Source organism: Olea europaea, unplaced genomic scaffold (assembly GCF_002742605.1).
Source record: "Olea europaea var. sylvestris unplaced genomic scaffold, O_europaea_v1 scaffold69, whole genome shotgun sequence".
NCBI classification, from domain to species: domain Eukaryota; kingdom Viridiplantae; phylum Streptophyta; class Magnoliopsida; order Lamiales; family Oleaceae; genus Olea; species Olea europaea.
Window position 1 is genome coordinate 238,127 of NW_019265290.1, and position 20,059 is coordinate 258,185.

Sequence of the window (20,059 nt, forward strand, 5' to 3'; positions counted from 1 at the left end):
TATACATCCGACGCAAGCCCCCAGGGCACATCTCCAAGTGGTAAAAGGAAAGGGTGGAGAAATCCAACTTTACTTGAGGCTGCTGCGTCAAAGGTTCGAATCCTGAAATATAGATTTGGCTCTTGGGTAAGTGCAAGTGTACAAGCAGCCTTCACCCTGTACCCTTGGAGGCATAATCTGCAAGAGGCGGTCTCTTTTGTGCCATAAAACTCTCAACTTTCCATCAAAGTAGACAATTATAAAACTACCATTTCTCAATTGGGCCAATAGGATTTTAGTAACATTAATCACCTTTAATTAATTCTTTAATATTACATGGGCCACAAATAATTGGTTTTACATCCTGATCCCATTAAATTTTTTGCTACAGAAAATAAGAACCCTTGGGGTGGGAAATAGAGTAAAAGTGAAAAGACCAAGAAGTTAAAAAAAATGCAAATACCTTATCTTGCGAGAACTTGCTGCGATCTGATTTTCAAACAAGTCGCATAGAATGCAAAAGGCTGCATAGAGCCTCAACCAATCCTACCAACAATAAAATATACTGTGAAATAAATACGCTTAAGAATTAAGAACTGTCTGCAATAAAACTTATTGTCTAGTAAAATATTCTCTTTCTTACAAATAAAGAGTGGTGGTTTTATTTAAAAACTCCAATGACACAGAATTATAAATACTGAAATCACTATACCAATAAGTGCTAAAACATAATAACCTGATTCTCGGGAAGAAAGTTATGGAAGGAAGTTGAACTTAGTGTTGCTTCCTTCTCTTGAGAATACATATTTTTTGAAACGAGAAGTTTTGTGTCAATGGTGGCCTCATAATCCACATCCTGCAAGGGAAAACATAATACAGTTTATGATCAGAATAAGTAATCGTAGTTGTTCCATTTGACAGAATTTCAAATACATAGCCATTGCAAAAGAAAGGGACATGAAGGTCACATAGGAACTCATGCAGATTAAGTTCCTATATCAAGACCGAGGTTGGGAAAATAGAATTTTGGTTTCAACGGAAATTTATAATGTGAGGTATCATTGACCAACCATTTCAACACAGGCTGGTAAATGACCTAAATTAAACGCTGTGAACAGGTAGCAAACAACTCTTCACAAGCAGATCTAGAGCCCTCACTTGACACACTAATATGATAGCTTTTTCAAGTATATGATATAGGTAGCAACTACTTCATATGAAATTCAAGTTGCAGTTGCATAAGGACGGAAGAGAAAGATCTTATGCATTATATTGATGATGGTTTCCGTATTAGGGCTGGATATGTTGAACTAATACTTAAAACCATTTTTTAGGTTTTTTCTAATCTGTTCATGAACTCACAAGTCATAATGAGCAAAAAAGTCCAAAAAAAAGCATCTAAAGCACAACCAGGCAGTGATATGAAAAAGACCTTTAGCTTTTACAAAATTGAAAGTTGTGATCAATTCAATAAATAAAAATGTAGTGTTAAATAATCTAGTGCAATGACGAGGCTTATAACAGTGGAATAGTGAAGAAATATACTAATGTTTTTTCCCTATTGCATTCCTAATCTTTAATAAGATACTTAAAGATGTTCCAAAACAAGGTAAAGTTTGGGGGTGCACTTTCTTATGAATGGTTCTAGGCGAAAGGTTAACTACTGCTTATCAAAATCAGAAAAATATGATCAACGCACATAACATCTATTCTTACTCCCAACACAAATGAACAAAACATACATACCATGGAAAATAACAGCAAAGTCATTAGCCTTTCAATTAGCTTAGCAACAGGCAATGCAGTAATTGATTTGTCCTTGTTATTTTGTACTAAAGAAGATGAAAGATGCATGTTGGTACCTGCTCGCTGACAATGCCCTGTTTTCTTTGCTATTGTTAGCTGATGACCTGGCTAAGATTATTGTTGACACATAAAAATTCAGCCCAAATCGAACAGCTCAAGGAGTGAAGCCCAATTGGAAAATCCCCAAATCAGATAGCCCAAAGAACGAAACCCAATCGGACAAATCAAGATGAAGGCCCAAATAAGGAGGCCTAAGAACGCGGTAACACCATCACCCAAGTTTGCAAGTCGCCTAGAATCTGAGCGAATGGAGTGTCATACAGTTGCCCAGAGCTGTTACTCTATTCTAGCCCAAACCTTCAAGTCGCCCAAGGTCTTAACAAACATAAAGCGTCGTGGTTATCAAGAAGTGCAGTTATCAAAGTAGTTATTAGAGCAGCCCTATCATGTTCCACGATTCAAGAAATTCAATCGAAAGCAGTTGAACGATGAAGAGTAATGGCAGCAGTTAAAAGAGGCAGTTTTCATGACAAGTTGGCCATTACGAAGAAAGTGGGCAGTTATAAGACGATCAAGCAGTTTTTAGGGCGGTTGATCACAAAGAGATCGTCCATGAAGTATAAAAGGAAGAAAGGACATAGAAGCAGAGACCAAATCAAAAACTCTCGAATAGAGAACATGTAATTTTCATTTCCTTAGTTTTTAAATTTAAACACTTTTCTTTCAGTAACTCGTGTGCTTGCGCCCCTTAGAGGCACGTTGTTTTTCATTTCCAATTGTAAAGTCATCGCCAATAAAAAAACACCTCTTTTTGGGACTTTGTCTCAAGAGGTTTGTCTCTTACACAATCGTCTGATCCTTTTTAACTGTTAGCGACTAGCCCGAGCGAAACAATTATTAAATAAGGAATATTAAAATTTAATACAAAACAATATATGGATAATTATATTAAACTGATTAAGAAATGAAGAAAGATAATAGAACCCAAGAAAGCACTGTAAGTATTATGCCCTAGGTCCAATCAACTTTGGACATAAATACTTTTATATGTAATTAATGCAATTAAATGGCAGATCTATTATTTAATTAATAGACAATTAAATAAATAATAGAGTCCGTAGATTCAAATATTTGTAATTTGTTAATCACAATGAGTTGTGATTGTGAGATACAAATTACATCTGATTGAATTTTAAATCATCCGTGGTCGTAAGTAATAACGAGATACGGATATCGTTATTACAGATAGACTATCACGTGTGGCATTTCTTACTTGTGAAGTAAGTAACTGATCTCACAAGTTAAAGTGTAGTGACACTTAAATGAATACGTGGATGTTTTGTTATAAAACAAAACATTGGAGACCCGTCGAGAGATTCCACATGGATAACTATCTGAGTGTCGGTGGTTAATCTCTAACGTTCGGTAGTGAAATTGGTCCTTTGACTTGAGGTCGTCATAGTACCTTATATGAGGACAGTCATACTTTGGCGGTGTTGGATGTTGCTCTGAAAAGGGCCGTTAATACGACATCGTTCGAGTACATCAAGAATCGTATGAAGGTTGTGATTGATCAATAAAGGATTCGTCACTTTTAGATAGTAGGAGATTATGATCTGCGTTTCATTCAATTAAGTCAATGATGAAATCCTTGACCAAGGTGTACTCATAAGTCGAAAAGGAGTTTTCGATTTATATTGACTTAATAGTGGAGTGAAAGATATGATCGATGATCGAGATTGACACAACTCCATATCTCGTAATTGCGGATCATATTGACGAAGGGATTATAGTTTCACGGTAAACGAACGAATTTGATTTTGTCATACCACGTGACATTTCCTGTCACGTGTATTGCCCTGACACATTGCTAGATGTCAATCAGGGACGGCGAATGTGAATTGACGATAAATTAAAAGGGTGTTTTAATTTATCAATTTTGATTAGATCAAAATAATATTTCACGTCGTTGGTATCGTGGTCGGGAACCTAATGGGTCACACACAAAAAAGAATTGAAAGATTGCAAATTGCCAATTGGTTAATTTAACAATCGTTGGATAAATTAATTAATTGGATTTGTTATTTATATTTTCGAATTAATTAATTGGATTAATTAATTCACGGACCGGGTTTAATTAATTGGATTAATTAATTATTGGACCGGATAGGGCCGAGCCTGTTTGGGTTTATATAAATATATAACTAGGGTTTGAGGTCCATAAAGTTTTATTATTCTTGCTGGCACAAGAGAAAACCCTATAAGCTGCAATCTTATTCTCTGTGTGGATCACCATTGGAGGCTGGACAATTGGACAGCTGTGGTGGCGAATCAAGGTTAATGGAACGAAAAGAAAAGCAAAAAGATTGCAGATCTGGAAAAGGTACAATCTTGTCACAATCTCTATCTAAACACAAAGGCGATTCTTGGTGGGAATCGAAAATTATTTTAAATTCCCCTTTGCATGTATAAGTAGATTCCCAACAAGCACAGTGTTAACAAATCAAGCTATTACTTGCCAATTGAAAAAGTAAAAACAAGGTGTAACATTGGAATCGTAAATAAATTATATATATATATATATATTTGTCTGATTCACTTTGTATCTTATACGTGCTGCAAGTTTAACTGAAGATATACTCATCAATAATTATCTTAACATTACCCCAAGATTCTAAGCTGTTGTAGCTGTTTCAGCACTGTCGTGCTTGAATGGATTAAAAACAAGGAAGAGTGCTATAAAGTGCCATGGAACTCCTGCACTCTACTTTCTTCCTATAGAAACTTTCGATTGAATAATAAGGTTATCAAATAATGAAAAATAATTTAACCATTTGCTTGGTGTTAATAATATGATGTAGAATTAACAACTAAAAAGAGTGAACATATTACCTGGTATGCCACTGTAAGTGGTCTTAACCGACGTCAGCAAACTTATTAATGATAGAATAAATCTTTCGTTGTATATTTGATTTGATATATAAGAGCCCCAAGATCTATAAATAAAATCATAAGAACATTCAGGGAAAGTAATAATTTATGTAGTTGTTCATTAGAAGAGACTTAACTAAAAGACCTGTTTAGGGTACATTTGCTACCTTGAACCAGTGCTATGGCGTAGTCAATTTTTGCTGTAGTCTCTTATGTGTTTGGAAAACATGGATTGGCAAGAGTAGAAAGAGAACAATATAATGTACATGTAAGTTTATTGAAAACGTAATTTAAACATACAAAGGAGGAAATCTAAAATATTTATAATAGCAAGCATATTACTCACATAGATTAATATATGAATGGAAAGAAATTATTCATTGAAAAATAGACACTGAGTAATAAGTTTGTTGTCAAACCCGTTGAAGGAAGGGCAGTGCCTGCAGCTGTTCAAATTGTATGCTTGTTTCTTCTTCAAAAGGCAGCTTTTAAGGCAGCGAACTGCTGCCTTTTAAGCCTTCAATTTAATTTTCTTTTTTTTCTTTTTTTTTTTTTATTAAAAAGCTCGCGAGCTCACGGGCAGTCTCAGGCAAAGCCCGTGTCCCCAAAATGGGGTTCGGCCCGAACCTAGGCTCGAGTCTACCGAGCCCCGAGCCGGCGAGCCCGATTGCCATCCCTAGGGCAGGTTATGTTACATAAGAGTTGTCAACAAATTTTAATATTTAATATTTGCCTTAGTATTATAAATCTTGTCTACCGTACTTTATCATAGTAACATTGAATAGCATATAGATATTTTAGTAGGACTAATTTAAGGATTTAAATAATTTAACGGTATATAAAATAACGATTATTATTAATTAGCTTAAATTATAATAATTAGACGTCATTAGCTTAGAATAAAGATTTCCCATGTATGCAATTTTGCAAATTGTGATTATTTAAATTGTTTGTTTGCATGATTATCTTAAATTTGAAAAATGTTTAATCACATTTAAATAATTAGATTTTTATAAAACAAGATTTAATATATCAATGTTGGGCTTGCTGGATAAATTACATTAAATCATGTATTTGAGGCTCGAAAAAATTTTAATTCGGATAAGTTAAATCTAAGATATTAATGTTTAAAGAAATTGCTATTTAATAGTATTTTATTGGAGTTTAGCAATTGAGCCGTCCATGGTCGACTGTCCACGGGTCATGGTGGATAACTATTATTTTATTTTAAAGGCATATCCTAATATTGAATCCTAGTATTTATACATGAAATGATTGGTTGGTTGATTTAAAACCTGTCCTAGTCAAGGTCTATTTTGAAATCAATTTTAAACCAATTGGTAGATTGTCCACGTGATAGCCTTTAACCCAAATTGATAAGTTTTGATCTGATAGTGTACTTTATCTACGAATTAACCTATCATGAAATTTGTAGGATAAAACGTGTAGCAGATGTGGTGTTTTATCTGAGATTTGTAAGGTGGCTACACGTACTACACTATTGGATGGAGATATTAGTTTTTCCTTTTATTTAAAAAGGATAATTTTATAGTACAATCAGCATTTCACAAGATTTTGACTTATAATATATTCTAGGGAAACTCAACCAACATGCACGTGTCCCACTTTTCCATAAAAAGCCTGCATTATAAATACCAAACAATGGACCACATTATTCACCACACAAATTTCATATACATGTACGTATGGCAGAGAGAGAGAGAGAGAGAGAGAGAGAGAGAGAATAGTTTATGAAATCGGAAATTTTGCATACATCAAATACCATATTTTCCAAAGCAGAGAAAATGATTTTAAACATGCATTCAGATTTTTAAAAACGAGGTAAGATACATATGTGCAAGTTATTTTCGTTTCTATATGCTTTTGTATACAATTAAATATGCGTAGATTGCTAGTAGACCTTCGGATTCTAGAGAAAGAAATGAAATTCCTTCAAGAATTTAAGACCTAAGATGAGTGTGTTGCTTGGTCATTGATATACTCCATCAGAGCAGAGTGGTATGAAATGTAGATTTTATTGTTATATATCTGTATATGAAAACTGCACGTATCTTACTGTGTATTTTTAAATACTCACTCTTACATTAATTTTACAGGTTAGTTCGGATCGACTGGAACAGTGACGAATTGGTGATGCAGGCTGTCAAATGAATCAAAGGAAAAGAAAAAGAAATAAGTTTGCCCTATTTAAATTTACCAATTAATTTAATTTTGTTCAAAGCGTATTATTTGAATTAGTTAGGAGTTTATGTTATGTTCAGATACGATTTTCATGATTTAAATTTAGATTTATAAATGTTACAATTATTTGTTTATTAAAGAATTTTATTTTTATAGTTCCACACTTAAAATAAAGAAAATGAGTTATTCGTAACGTTCGGGTATTTATGAAAATTTTGGGCATTACAGTTGCAGCACATACGACCTTAGCACGACTTTCACAAGATAATCAAAGTATCAAGCCCCTCTTATTGATACAGTCAATATTAAGGAGGGTTTACATGTTACAAAAGATCTTCTCCGCTCACTGATAGTACTATCTAAGATGCTCAGCATTCTAGGGTTCGGGTAGAGGACTTTCGCCCAGATCTTCTAGTTTATATGCTCTTTTTAGTAGAACTCTTTTTACTACATAGGGCCCTTCCTAGTTGGGACCCAAGGACCTAGATCCGATTTCCCTAGTGGTGAGGAAAACCTTTCATAAGACTAATGATCCTATTTCAAACTCCCATTTCCACAACCTTTAATTATAGTACCTAGCATTGCGGTGCGTTCCCGAGTTCGGCATCATTTCTCTTTTCCTCCACTAGGTCTAGTTTTCTTTGAAGAGCCATTTGATTACCTTTTTCGCTATAGGCAGCCGTGTGGAATGATGAAATCTCGATTCCTAGTGGAATTACAGTCTTTACGTTGAAAGCTAAGGAGAACGGGGTTTCACCCATGCTGATTCTTGTAGTGGTGGGATATGACCATAGCATACTGGGGAGTTCTCCAGCCCATTCCCTTTGTGCGCATCAAGCTTCACTTTTAATGTGTACTTGATAATCTTGTTGATGTCCTCGACTTGGCCATTGGCTTGTGGGTGATTCGATGTATAGAAGTGTTTCTTGATACTGTACTCTTCACAAAAATTTGCAAAATGAGTGGATGGTGATGAAAACCTAGGATCAGATTCTGTCCATTTAGAAGTTTAAGGTAGTTTTAACCTTTTCATATCCATTAATGATCTCTTGGGCCTAGAAAGTATATCTTAAGGAGTACAAGGTTGTTGACAACAATTGGATGACATTGACGTTCATAATTGGACTCGAGAAATAGCGAGACTTATTTGATTAGTTTGTAATGTCATCAGTAATTTGAAATAATGATTTCGTCTAATTTTTATTTTATTTTTTTGCGTGAATGGACGTATTTTGAGATTGTGTGTGTTAAGATTATTAAATGGAGAATTCTCTTTAATATTAGATGGTAATACAAGTGATTTTTCGACGTTGAACAAAAAAGGAAATTGACATACACTCCGTAGGAGCTTGCATACACACGATGGCGAAAGATAAGTAAAAATTCATTTGCAACCACTATGCAAGAATCTAGTATATGTGATATAGTAATGTTGAAATATTTATATAACTTTGATAAGAGGCTTATAGCACCTCATATGATGATTACGATCATTAAGTATGAATTTGCGGAACCTATTGACATCAATTTTCATTAAGCATGTCATTCATGAGCCATTTTCATCAGCATGCACAACATGTGATCATGGTTGAAAATCCTACATGCGAAATATGATTTCAAATTGAGTTTTCTTTATAAATATTTTATTGACCACCACTAAGGTACCGAGGCATGCTTATGTGATATGTTTGGCATCGCGGATGATTGCAAAGATAGACATGGGATGAGCCTTTGGTGATCACGAGAGGGTGACCACTCGACTGTGCCCTTGTGATATTATGATTATAGGCGCTGTCGGTTGTGAGACTTCTTGGGTGATCATAGGGGTATTTAGGGGATGGGCCTGTAGTGATCACGAGATAATGGTCCACTCGCCAGTGTCGATTTCATATTGGTCATTTGATTATTGATATTGATATTATGCAGAGCTCTATCCAGTTCATAGTAGGTGGGTCAAGGGCCCAATGATTTGAAAGATTTCAAATGAAATGGTTTCGAGTGGACTTTGATAAATATTGTAATATGATGCATCTTTATCGGGATGTTAAAGTGAATAGCATAGTGACATATATCGTTATTGTTCATATTCATGACATGCATGATTTTTGTTTAATAAGTATTGGCTTATGTAGTTCTTGCATTGTAGGTGAGCCTGAAACTACATAAAGAGCACGGCTAGCTGTGGAACTCTTACAGGATTCCAGAGTTCGATGTACATGGATGACGACTTGTAAGGTTATTTTGTGGGCTGCTATTTTGAGCTTTGGCCTATTGTATTGTATGTTGGGGATCCTGTGTTGTATATCTCTTGACATGGCATGTAGACATGTTTATAATCTCAGAATATATATGTTTTACGGCGATATGATTTTGATTTAGAGACATAGCTTATGTCGTCTTATCAGGTGAAAAAATGTGTGAAATTCTATATCTAGGTTGAATCATCAACTTTATTTCCACACAGGTTAATGGATAGTTATCTATTTGAATAGGGGCGTTACAATCCTTCATTAGATTTGTCAATTGCTTATTTTCAACATCTTAAATAATGTTCAAATTGCAGAAGCCTGAACATAAAGGGATCAAAGTGTGTGTGTGTGTCTATATATATGATGCCAGATACAAGAGGAGAATTATAAGAGAAGGGGGGAGAAGAAGAGGAAGGAGGGAGAAAAGAGACAAGAGGAAGAGAAAATTTTCAATTTATTTCATAATCAAAGGTGGTTATACTACAACGCAAAAAATCCATTTATAGAGTGCATAAACTAGTCCTAATTAAAGTTGGAAATTATTATAAAATCAACGAAATCAAAACATTGAGAAAAATGCTAAAGGTACATTACCTTGTACCTTAGGTATGGACACCTGAGGCGAGGTGCCTGTGGGCCCCTGCATGCGGCAGGCGTCTCGCCATTATGGACTCCTGGGTGTAGGGGGTGATGTACCCCTAGCAGAGCCAAAACATTAATTATGTTTTCTAGAATAAATTTCAAAATTAGAAACTAAATATAATAATATATCTTTAATATTGAATCATTTATCCCCGACTGAGAGAACTCGACTCCGACAAGGTAAACTGAAACTTCATACTCCAAGGTTGTTATCTTTTGTCTTGGCCAAATGCCTATATTGAACCCTGGACAACAACATCTCTCTAAACTCGTACCAAGGAGGACAATCTTTCTTATTAATCAAATATCTTAACTGATCACTTGATGACAACTGAAGCTGCAAATCATCTTGAGGATTATGATCTAACCACGGGGAAGATCTCCCATTCTAACCAAATTGCGATAGGGAACTCCAAAAATCAAAAACTCATGCAACTCATCCACAAAATTTTCAACTAGTTGTGCATAAAGAGGAGCATAGGGAATTAGCACTGTAAACTAGCATGTAGAAAAAAAATGACTGCAACATCAAAGGCTCGAATGTGCCTCGATAAGGAAATAATTCTTCCACATTGAAAATGTAACTTTCATTCAAAAATCTTTTTCTTTAATAACGTTTTCTTTATGAGTATGATCAAAAATCTTTTTCTTTACTTGTGTAGGAAACTGAATGAATGAAATACACAATAAAGCGTAATAAATATCATTGGGGTCTCCACACTTGTGTTGTACCTCAAAAGTAAGCTCAAAAATTTCATGATTGAAAATAATTTTTCGTTTTAATTTGGCATGAAATTTAGGAAAATTTATAGCAAAATGAAGAGCTAATATAGTATGTCGATAATTGGTGGGCATTATTCTAATACCAATAGGAAAAGTGTGCAATTGAATAATGGCCTTGAAAAATAATGTTGCAACCAAGGAGCATCGTGAAATAGAGGAAATATCAAAACAAAGTCAACGTGATAGTCATGAAAAATAGTAGGTAATATCAATTTAGGCACAATGTCGATCACATATGGAATGATTGACTTTGTTGGCAATGTGATAGGTAGATTCTCAACTTTGTTAGAGTGAAGTGTATCGATTACAGGTGTGGATATGATAAGGAATATAGATCTCTCATCCTAAAGTGAAGAAACGGTTGCACTATGATCATCTAAAGAAACATGATTTTAGAGATTGGGATAAATATGGTTAGATAGTCTTTGCACAAGTCGCTAGAAGTCTTTCAACTACGTTAAATGCAATTGAAAAGACTTCTTTATTTTTCTTTTCCACGCTATTCAAAAGAAGGGCAATCAAGTCTAGAGATAAATTGTCACTCTCTTCTAATATGAGGGTCATAATAGTCTCTATGAATGTGAAGATATTACCTAGAGGAGTTCTCCTAGGGCTAAAATAAAATGCTAGAACATTTCAACTATCATATGCTCACAATTTAGATCCAACATGTTGATGCAGTATCTCACATTAGCCGTAGTCTCTAATATTCTAAACCCCTTAGCATTTATGTAGGTGGATTTGTGAGTGAGAGATGCAAAACTTGATATCATTAATGAGAAGATGTCATGCATTGTCTTATCACTATAAGGGGTATCGGGGACCATGCCACGAATTATTTCACTAAGGCAAGAAGTAACTGCAACTTGTATAGCAAAATTTGAATGTTTTAAAAGCTCCTCGGAGACCAATGCCGTAATAAGCATTGAAGGAGATGTGAGCATTGATATAGCAGGTGATTGGTCAACCTGTGAAAGTAAATTGTCAGTTTCTTCAAGTAAAGATAAAAGACACATAGGTCAAAGAAGTTGCTTCCCATTTTTCAACAATTGGATTCCTAACTTTAGATATTCATGCCAAAACATGGTTCTAAAATAAAGAGACTAAAAATTAAAAGAAATTTTTCTTATATTTCTATTTTCCTCAATTAATAAGCTAAAACACCGAAATAAAAGCACTGTTCAACATAAAAGAATTTGATACCTCACAAAACTCAAAAAAGTTATAGGGCCCGTTTGGCACAGCTTTTGCTTTTGCTTTTGCTTCTTGTAGAAGAGCTTTTGGAGGAAGCTATCTTAATTTTTGTTTGAAAATTAATATTTAAAATCACTTTCCATTCTGGAAGTGCTTTTGGAGGAAGCCACATTAAACCAGCTTCCTCTAAAAGTTTTTCTAACCACCAAAAGCACTTTAAACAAAATTAGTCAAATGGTCCAAAAGCAGCTTTTGGGTCTCAAAAACTCCTTTTCGCTTTTCAAAAGCCATCCCAAATGAGCCCATAGTGTTTAGAGTTAAACAAGCTGATTTTCCAATTCAGTACATCCCTTTGGCCAATCAAACCATTCCATTGCGTGATCATAAGTCAAGCAATCTCAATTTCCTGAATCACCACAAATCTAAAGCCGATATGATCGAGATGGAAGTGGACGGTAAAGTAGGTGAGATGACAAACATAGTGTAGACTGCGTAGCTATTATCTGATTGGCGACAGTTTAGAGAGAATAAAGGTTGGCGGTGGTGTGTCGATGTATTGCCGTGTGGATGGGACCTGGTACTGTCTTGTTGACTGCTTGAGTGGGTATTATGCAATTAGGAAGTTGGATTATGGCGGCAGTGGTTACGAGGCAGTGGGTTATATGTGGTGCAGCTAGTTGCGAAGTCAAAAGGTGTGTCCAGGAAGAACAGTAAAGAGCAGATGTAGAGACGGTAGACTAAATGTAGGAGTTGCGTGAAGCTAATTTATAGTTGTGGGTCGGGGATTTGTAACTATTGGAGTGGTTGGTCTACCAGCAAATGAAGGGGAAGACGGCGGCGGTGTAGACTAGGGATTGGATCGTGAAGAAGATGAAGGACTTGGGCTAGGTAATTTGACCATTGTAATGGTCTAATGTGTTTGTATTCGACTTGGGTTTTAAGGGTTTGTGGAAAAAAATAGTTTGTGGTTTATGGGTTTAGGCTGTGGATCATTGGGCTTTGTGCGATTATAAGGGGCTGAGAGTTTGGAATAAGTGGGCAGCATGTGTATTTGGGGGTGTAATTTTGTGTGTATTTTGGGGGTGTAATGTTGTGTAGGGGTTGGGTTTTAGAGGCTTGTAGTTAGCCGAGCTTTTGGGAATCGAGTGTCGGGCTACCTAATTAGGCTGTTGGGATTGAGGGCAATTGATTTTGATGAATAGCAATAAAGGACTTCATATGATAGCAAACTGAATTATTGAACGCAACACTCTAAAACGAATTTTTTCCTTCTCTCTCGCTCTCTCTCTTGGGAACAAATACTAATGCACAAAGAACAATTTGCTCCTTTTTATTAACTTTTTTTCCTATCTATCTAAGAACAAAGAACTATAAAGAAAATTGAAAATTGTTGTTATTGTTGTGATGAATGCTTTTCTTTCTTATGCTATTCTTAAGACCTTTAATGTATAAAGGTAGTTGTATGGCTTGGATGGGTGGTGGAAAGTGGTGATGTGTATGTTCAGATTATGTGCAAATGGTTGATTGGTATGATTTTTTGAAATTGAGAATATGTAGGTCAAAGGAGAACGAATTGCTCTGATGACAAATTGATGCTGGATTCAAGAGGGGAATTGTAGGAGAAGGGGAAAGGGGGGGAAATGAGTGGAATGAGGGATAAAAGAGATAAGAAGAGAGGAAGAAATTCAATTTATTTCATAACCAAAGGTTGTTCTATAACAAAGCAAAAAGACCCATTTATACGGGGTTTAAACTAGTCCTAATTAAAGCAGGAAATTATTGTAAAATTAACGGAATCAAAACATTAATTATGTTTTCTAAAATGACTTTCAAAATTGGAAACTAAATAAAATAATCTCTCTTTAATATTGCATCAATATGTCTTCTACAAGTATATTGATCTCATCCATGTCGAGATTATTTATTCCAAAAATTTTACTCTTTTCCCAGCATTAGAATCATGCATGAATTATTGAATAGTACCTAGAAGAATATCAACACAATAATCAAGTGGGTAGCCAAAATTAACAATAAATAAATAAATAATGAAAATTTTGAATCCAATATAAACTAATAAACTTAAACAAATACTTTATTCCTGACAATGGCATCAAAAAAAATTGTAAACCTATAAGCGTACTCGATCATTAATAAGTAACAGATTTAGTAAATTGAAAGTTATTGTTCTATAGAGAATAAATTCAATTCAAATTTCCTATATTTTATGGAATTCGAATTGTATAAAACAAAAGATCTCTTTTTTATTATATTTTTATTCTAAATTAATCTAAAAGAATATGTATAATTAGGATTTTTATTAATTTATGGATGTTGATATTAGATTTCGAGTCCACTTATTATTTTCTATTTCAATTCTCACTTTTATGTAATTTTATTTTGTTCTTGACAAGCGATAAAGGGATAATATATAATTTTCTCTTTCAAGATAAATTAAAATTATTCTAGTCACGACCCCCGAATCTACTTCTAGCTTGAATTCGAATGTATAGAATAAATTAAATTTTAGATTATCTATATGATTACACAAGTGATAAATGTTATTCTTATTATCTATTGCACATGTATTAATTTTGCCTCGATCTGAATTTATTGTGAGTCTCTCAACACTCCAACAAGTAATTTATTATCTAACGGGTAATGAAGCAATTAAATAATGCAATAGATACACAAAATTAATCAAGAAATACAAGAATTACTAAACTACTAGTTTCAATTAAAATTAATAAATACAAGAATGAAAAATATGTTTCGTCCAATACAAGGAATCTAGTTAAATATGTTTCTAATGATAAAACATTAAAAGAATGAAAAACATTATATGGAATTTATAAATATAAGAAAGAGATGTCACGTCTAATTCTTCAAGTTCTTAATGTTTCTTGAATATCAACCTTCGAGCTTTAATTCTTCGAGTTCTTATTGTTTCCTAATTCAATCCATGTGCTAGATTTGTTCTTCCCTTCAACTTATGATGAATGTCCTTTGTTTCTTGAATGATTTTATGATATGGTAGTGATTTGAGAATTTAAAGAGAGATGCTTTAATGGCTGCCCATGTCTTCACTATATAAAGTGAGATTAGTTCGAATTTTTTATTCAAATTGAATCCCAGAAGAGTTTCAATTGACTATGGAAGCTAGCTCGCGGGCAAGGAAAAATGGAATTGCAATCATTAGTATTTTTATCGTAACTTTATTTCCCAATATCCGGTTGTGGTAATCAAAGTGTGTTAGAAAGCTAACTCAAAGGCTACGATTATTCTAGAAATAGAATTTCTCCAATTCGAATATTTAATATGCAAAAAATGGACCTCAGACTCCAGATGAAAATCTGGATTCTAAATCGCGCGTTTAGAAATTGATTTGTGAAATACTTTTGATTATATTTCCACTCATTTAACCTTCAATTGCATCCAATTGATCCTATGTGACCTTCGATCATTGTTTTGTGGTCTAAATCAACGATTGAATGTTTGCACTTTGATCCCCATTTCTTTCATTTTTTATCATTTTTCTTCCTTTGTTCCATTTCCACCAATTTGCCTCAAAATTTACATAACAAACAAAATTAAGACATAATTAATTAAGCACCAATTCATTCAAATCAATAATAGCTAGTCTCATTTAATGGCCCAAATAAGTGGGTGCATGGGGTCTCGTGACCCCCAGCTTTTGGATGATTTTTTTTGGGGTCGGTACGGGATGTTAAACAAAGTCGAAATATCGCATTCTTAGTACCATTTCGAAGTACTCATAACCTAGTTTTCTATATTATAAACGGCACACGAAATGGCCAATCCAGGTAAATATTACAATTTGTCAAAGTAGGTCATTCCAAATTGGAATTTCAAGAATTTTGAAAACATGCTAATCCTAAAAAAAATTTGACAATCGTATATCAGTTGAATCTATAAATCGCCTACATCATCTTGAAGTTCGTTCCAAGAACTATATCATAGATATATTGAATGATCTAATGGATATTGAATCAGTTATGGCACTGGTTATAGATGAAAGATTGCTATGGAAATTCACATTTTACTTTATTTATAAGCAAATCAAATGATACATACGAAATTACAAGCAACAGTGCATGAAGTGTGTCAAATATGTCACCAGTAAAATTTTATATGTAATGTTACACAACATTTGGAGAGTTCTAGGTTAAAATATATTGATATCAAGTTATGGATTGCAATAACTACAGATGCCAATGAATCAACCCTCTGAATTTATTCCAGTGGAATACTTGAAGCATTAGGATGAGGTTTGTTGAGAAAATATAAAAAAATGCCATTCTAGAGAATATAATTAATGTACTCAATGTGATGTAAAAGGATAATCTTCCTTTAAAATTCATTGATCATCATAGAATCATGACATTTTTTCCCATTAAATAGAGTCGTTGCATTATTTGTGTTGCAATGTAATAGTATCACATTAAGATTTGTACATAAAAAAACTTCAAATGCTAATGCATTTAGATGATCAATTCATTTCGATATTTTACTAGATGCATTGTATAGAAATTTCTCGATAAAATTACATATTAATAAAATTTAATTCGTATGCCTAAAACCTATGAAATGCCTCAAACATATTTTTTATGAGCGCTGGAGTTTCAAAGGTTGAGCGTACTGGGTTGGTCGCTGCCGTGAGAATTTTGAACTCCCAAGATCGATGTTTCAATTTCCATGGATTCTTGTTTCCAAATTTTCCTTTATTTTTAAGAACTGAAACTTATTGGCTGCTATAGCCTAAATTCAAGGGAATACATATCATCCCATTTTTAACTTATTGTTTTAAATTTTGAACGACACCCTAATTTTGAGGGATTCATTTAATAATATAGTAAGCTACATGGTATCCAATTAAATCTTATGTTGGTTTAAATTTAGGAATTAATAGCAAACCCTATCATGCTATATATACATAATGGTTGACATAATCTTTACATAATGTCACATGAGAATATATTATTAGACTATTTAAAATATAGTTAGTTTTTTCATCTAATCACATCTTGCCATTACATATTATATCAACCATTATATCACATACTTTATAGTAGGAGTGGGCGCGGTCCGGTTTGATCCGGTTCCAAAGGAAATCGAACCGAGCCTAATACCAATGTGAATTTTAGAAATGGAACCATTGGTTTCATAATTAGCCATGGAACCGAACCGAAATCGAGACCGAACCAATTGGTTCCGATTCGGTCCGGTCCGATTTTTTACATTTAAAATGTCAAAATAAAATATTCACTAATAAAAACTCTAAAAATGCTACAAACGTGATACTTTTAACAAAATATAGAAAAATCGAACATACTATTCAAAGATTTATTTAGATATAGATTTACAAAGTGAAAACAAAATAAAAATTTCGCATCTTATAAATGAAATTTTATATTGTAAATAAATTTATTTAGATATAGATTTATCTAATATTTTAATTTAGTTTGAGAATCAATTAATCAAAGGATTATAAGAAGAGACAAGGAAAGAATCAAAGAGAAGAAGGAAAGTGTTGGAGTCTAAAATAAAAAAGGAATTCGATTATTTTTGATAAAAGTATTGGAGATTGAGTCATATATTTTACCCAAAAAAATGCAAAAAAAAAAGAAAAAGAAAAAATCCAATGAGAACCGTCTGGTTCCCATACTAGAATCGGGAACCGATCGGTTTTTAAAAATTTGTCCCGAAATCAAATTATTTTTTAGAAGATCCGAAACCGAACCGATCGGTTCTAAACGGTTCCGATCCGGTTCCACCGGTTCTGGAAAAAAGTGTTCACTCCTACTTTTGTGTTTCTTCTTTTACTTAAAAAATTACAGTAAAAATGGAATAAAAAGAGATAAAATGTATAATATGAATTATTTTATTAATAGGGGTAATAAATGTAAATTCCTCATCAAAAACACCCTAATTTAAGGTCCACTTGGACTACAGTACTCGGCCCAGAAAAATCATGGGGAAACATGAGCCCAATTCTCCCCCAACATTCCAACCCCACCTGTATAAAATAAAATTTCTCCCCCACTCCTAAAGTCATACGCCATATCTATTTTACGCTGCAGATCTGTGAACTGGAGAATTCGCCATTGGGAGTAGTAAGCTTTTTCTTACTTCAACAATTTTCTTGCATCCATTCTCACGAAGGTGTTTTGCTTCTAATATCCAGATTTGATAGGTGTGTTTATTGTTGGGGGGGGGGGGGAATTGTTTATTAATCTGCTATTGTACTGTGACATAATTACAGAAGTTTGTTTATTTAAATTGTTTGAAATGCTCAAATATTTTCATTGGATTTCCTAAGATTAAAGAATTGATGTTGTCAAATATTTTGATTCTTTGTTCAACATGTGGCTCTGGGGTTTATTTATATTTGAAAGCCTTTGTGTATGTCTGATGTGGAATCAGTCGAAATTTGAACTGTGATCACTTACATTGCCAAAAATCATATCCTAATCTGGAGTCGAGATTCTGATGTTGATCATCCAACCAAAGATGTATGTTATTCGTGTCGGTAGTCTCTTTATTTTTTATTTTTCAATTTTATACATATGTTCTTATATCTAGTTTTGACAGCTATATAATATATTGTAATTGTTTGTTCCTTTTCTAAGACATTTGAAAATAAGGGTTCGGAGGTTAGGTTTTTACCGAGATTCGGGACCTCGACTTCTCTAAAGTACTCTGATGGGAAGAATTCAGTCAAGCATTCGGCGTAAATATTGGGGTTTTCACAGCCCTTTGTGTGATTGTGGGGTTTTGATTGAAAGTACAGTTCCGCCATGTCGTCCCCCTAGGCTGGACCGTGTGATTAATAACTGCTCGTATTCGAGGAGGTCGATTTTGCCTGTAGAGTTCATCAAAAAGGTTAGAAAGAGAAATTTGAGGAGAATAGAACCTAAGGAGGATGATGATGGTGAGCTGGAGAACACTAAGGATGAAGAAGGCGATGACTAGGCTTCGGTTTCAAAATTTGCTGGTAAAAAGAAAGGGAAGGCCAAGAAAGATGGAAGCAATAATGCGTTGAGGGCTTCAAGTTTTGGTTTACTTGGAGAAGGAGATGATGAGGATAATGAAGATTCAGGAATAACAAAGAGAATGTTGATTATGAAAAATCAGGATAATGAAGTAGCAGGTTTTGCACCTTGTGAGAAGCAAATTACTGAGCTTCCTAAAGTTGGAAAGGACGAGAGAGCACTGAAAGTGGCGAAGAGGAAGTTGGGCACCCACAAGAGAGCAAAGAAGCGTGAAGAGATGGCATTTGTTCTCCGGAATCTGAGGTGAATGACAGTAATATAAATTGTTAAGTAATAAGTACTATAGTTTTTGCTCGCATTGTTTTGATGGACTTGAGCCTAACTTCTGTTGCTTGATGGATACCTATTTTCATAATTCTTGATTTTATTCATCTGTATTTTGGCAATAAATGGTTAAATTCATCCATTTCCCGTATGAATGCTCACAGTTTGTTTTAATTCGAACAATACAGGGCTGCTGGACGTGGAGAAAAGAAGTAAACTGCTGCACTTGATTTCTTAGGAGGGTTTCACGGTTTACATCAAATCAGAGATAAGATTTGAGTTGTTTAGCCACTTTATAAACTTAAACTGGAGATTGTAATTTTTATTTGACCGTTTGGAGAAGTTTGTTGATGAGACTTGTTTTTTATTGAAGGTTTTGCTAACCGTATTTTTCTACTTGATATTCATTTGTGATTTGCATTTGAACCTAACTTATCATATCATTGCTAAACTTCACTTATTGTATTTTATTTATTTATTTTACATTTTGTAAAGCTATGATATCTAAAAGCCACATAGTACATTAGTTTAAAATCCATTCATTACCCAATCACGGGAAAGAATAAAAGCATGTCTATATGCTTAATTGAAATTTCCCATCAAGGTAATAAAACCTGGAGCCATCGGTGTACAACAAATCTTGAGATTGTTAATTCTTATGTCATTTGCCAATAAAGTAATCACCTTTTTGAGCGGTTAGTATATCGAGTTAAGTGCTTATCTTTCAGAGTAATGCTATTCATCTAGATTGTAGGTGGCATTAAAAGATAGGTACACTTAAATTGCTATACATGAAGTTTATAACAAGGGTTAACGAATATTGTTCAACTGATGGTTTTAAGTAATTTGCGTTGATCCTCTTGTTCTCAGTCTTTCAAATTGGAAAGAGGTCTAGCAATCAGTCCTATTGATGAAGAATATTAAAGATTTTTTAAAGTA

At 33.9% G+C, this 20,059-nt stretch overlaps 1 long non-coding RNA gene across 3 annotated transcripts; it reads left to right on the plus strand.

Annotated features, from left to right (window-relative positions):
• The first annotated feature begins 17,772 nt into the window (after positions 1-17,772).
• LOC111390563 lies at positions 17,773-19,527 on the plus strand. 3 transcript variants are annotated; one of them, XR_002701934.1, is made up of 3 exons: positions 17,773-17,917; positions 18,434-19,099; positions 19,309-19,527. It is a non-coding gene; the product is annotated as an uncharacterized LOC111390563 (long non-coding RNA). The 3 variants fall into 3 exon arrangements; XR_002701936.1 differs by lacking the exon at positions 17,773-17,917 and adding an exon at positions 17,982-17,997; XR_002701935.1 differs by lacking the exon at positions 17,773-17,917 and adding an exon at positions 18,036-18,316.
• Positions 19,528-20,059: the final 532 nt, after the last annotated feature.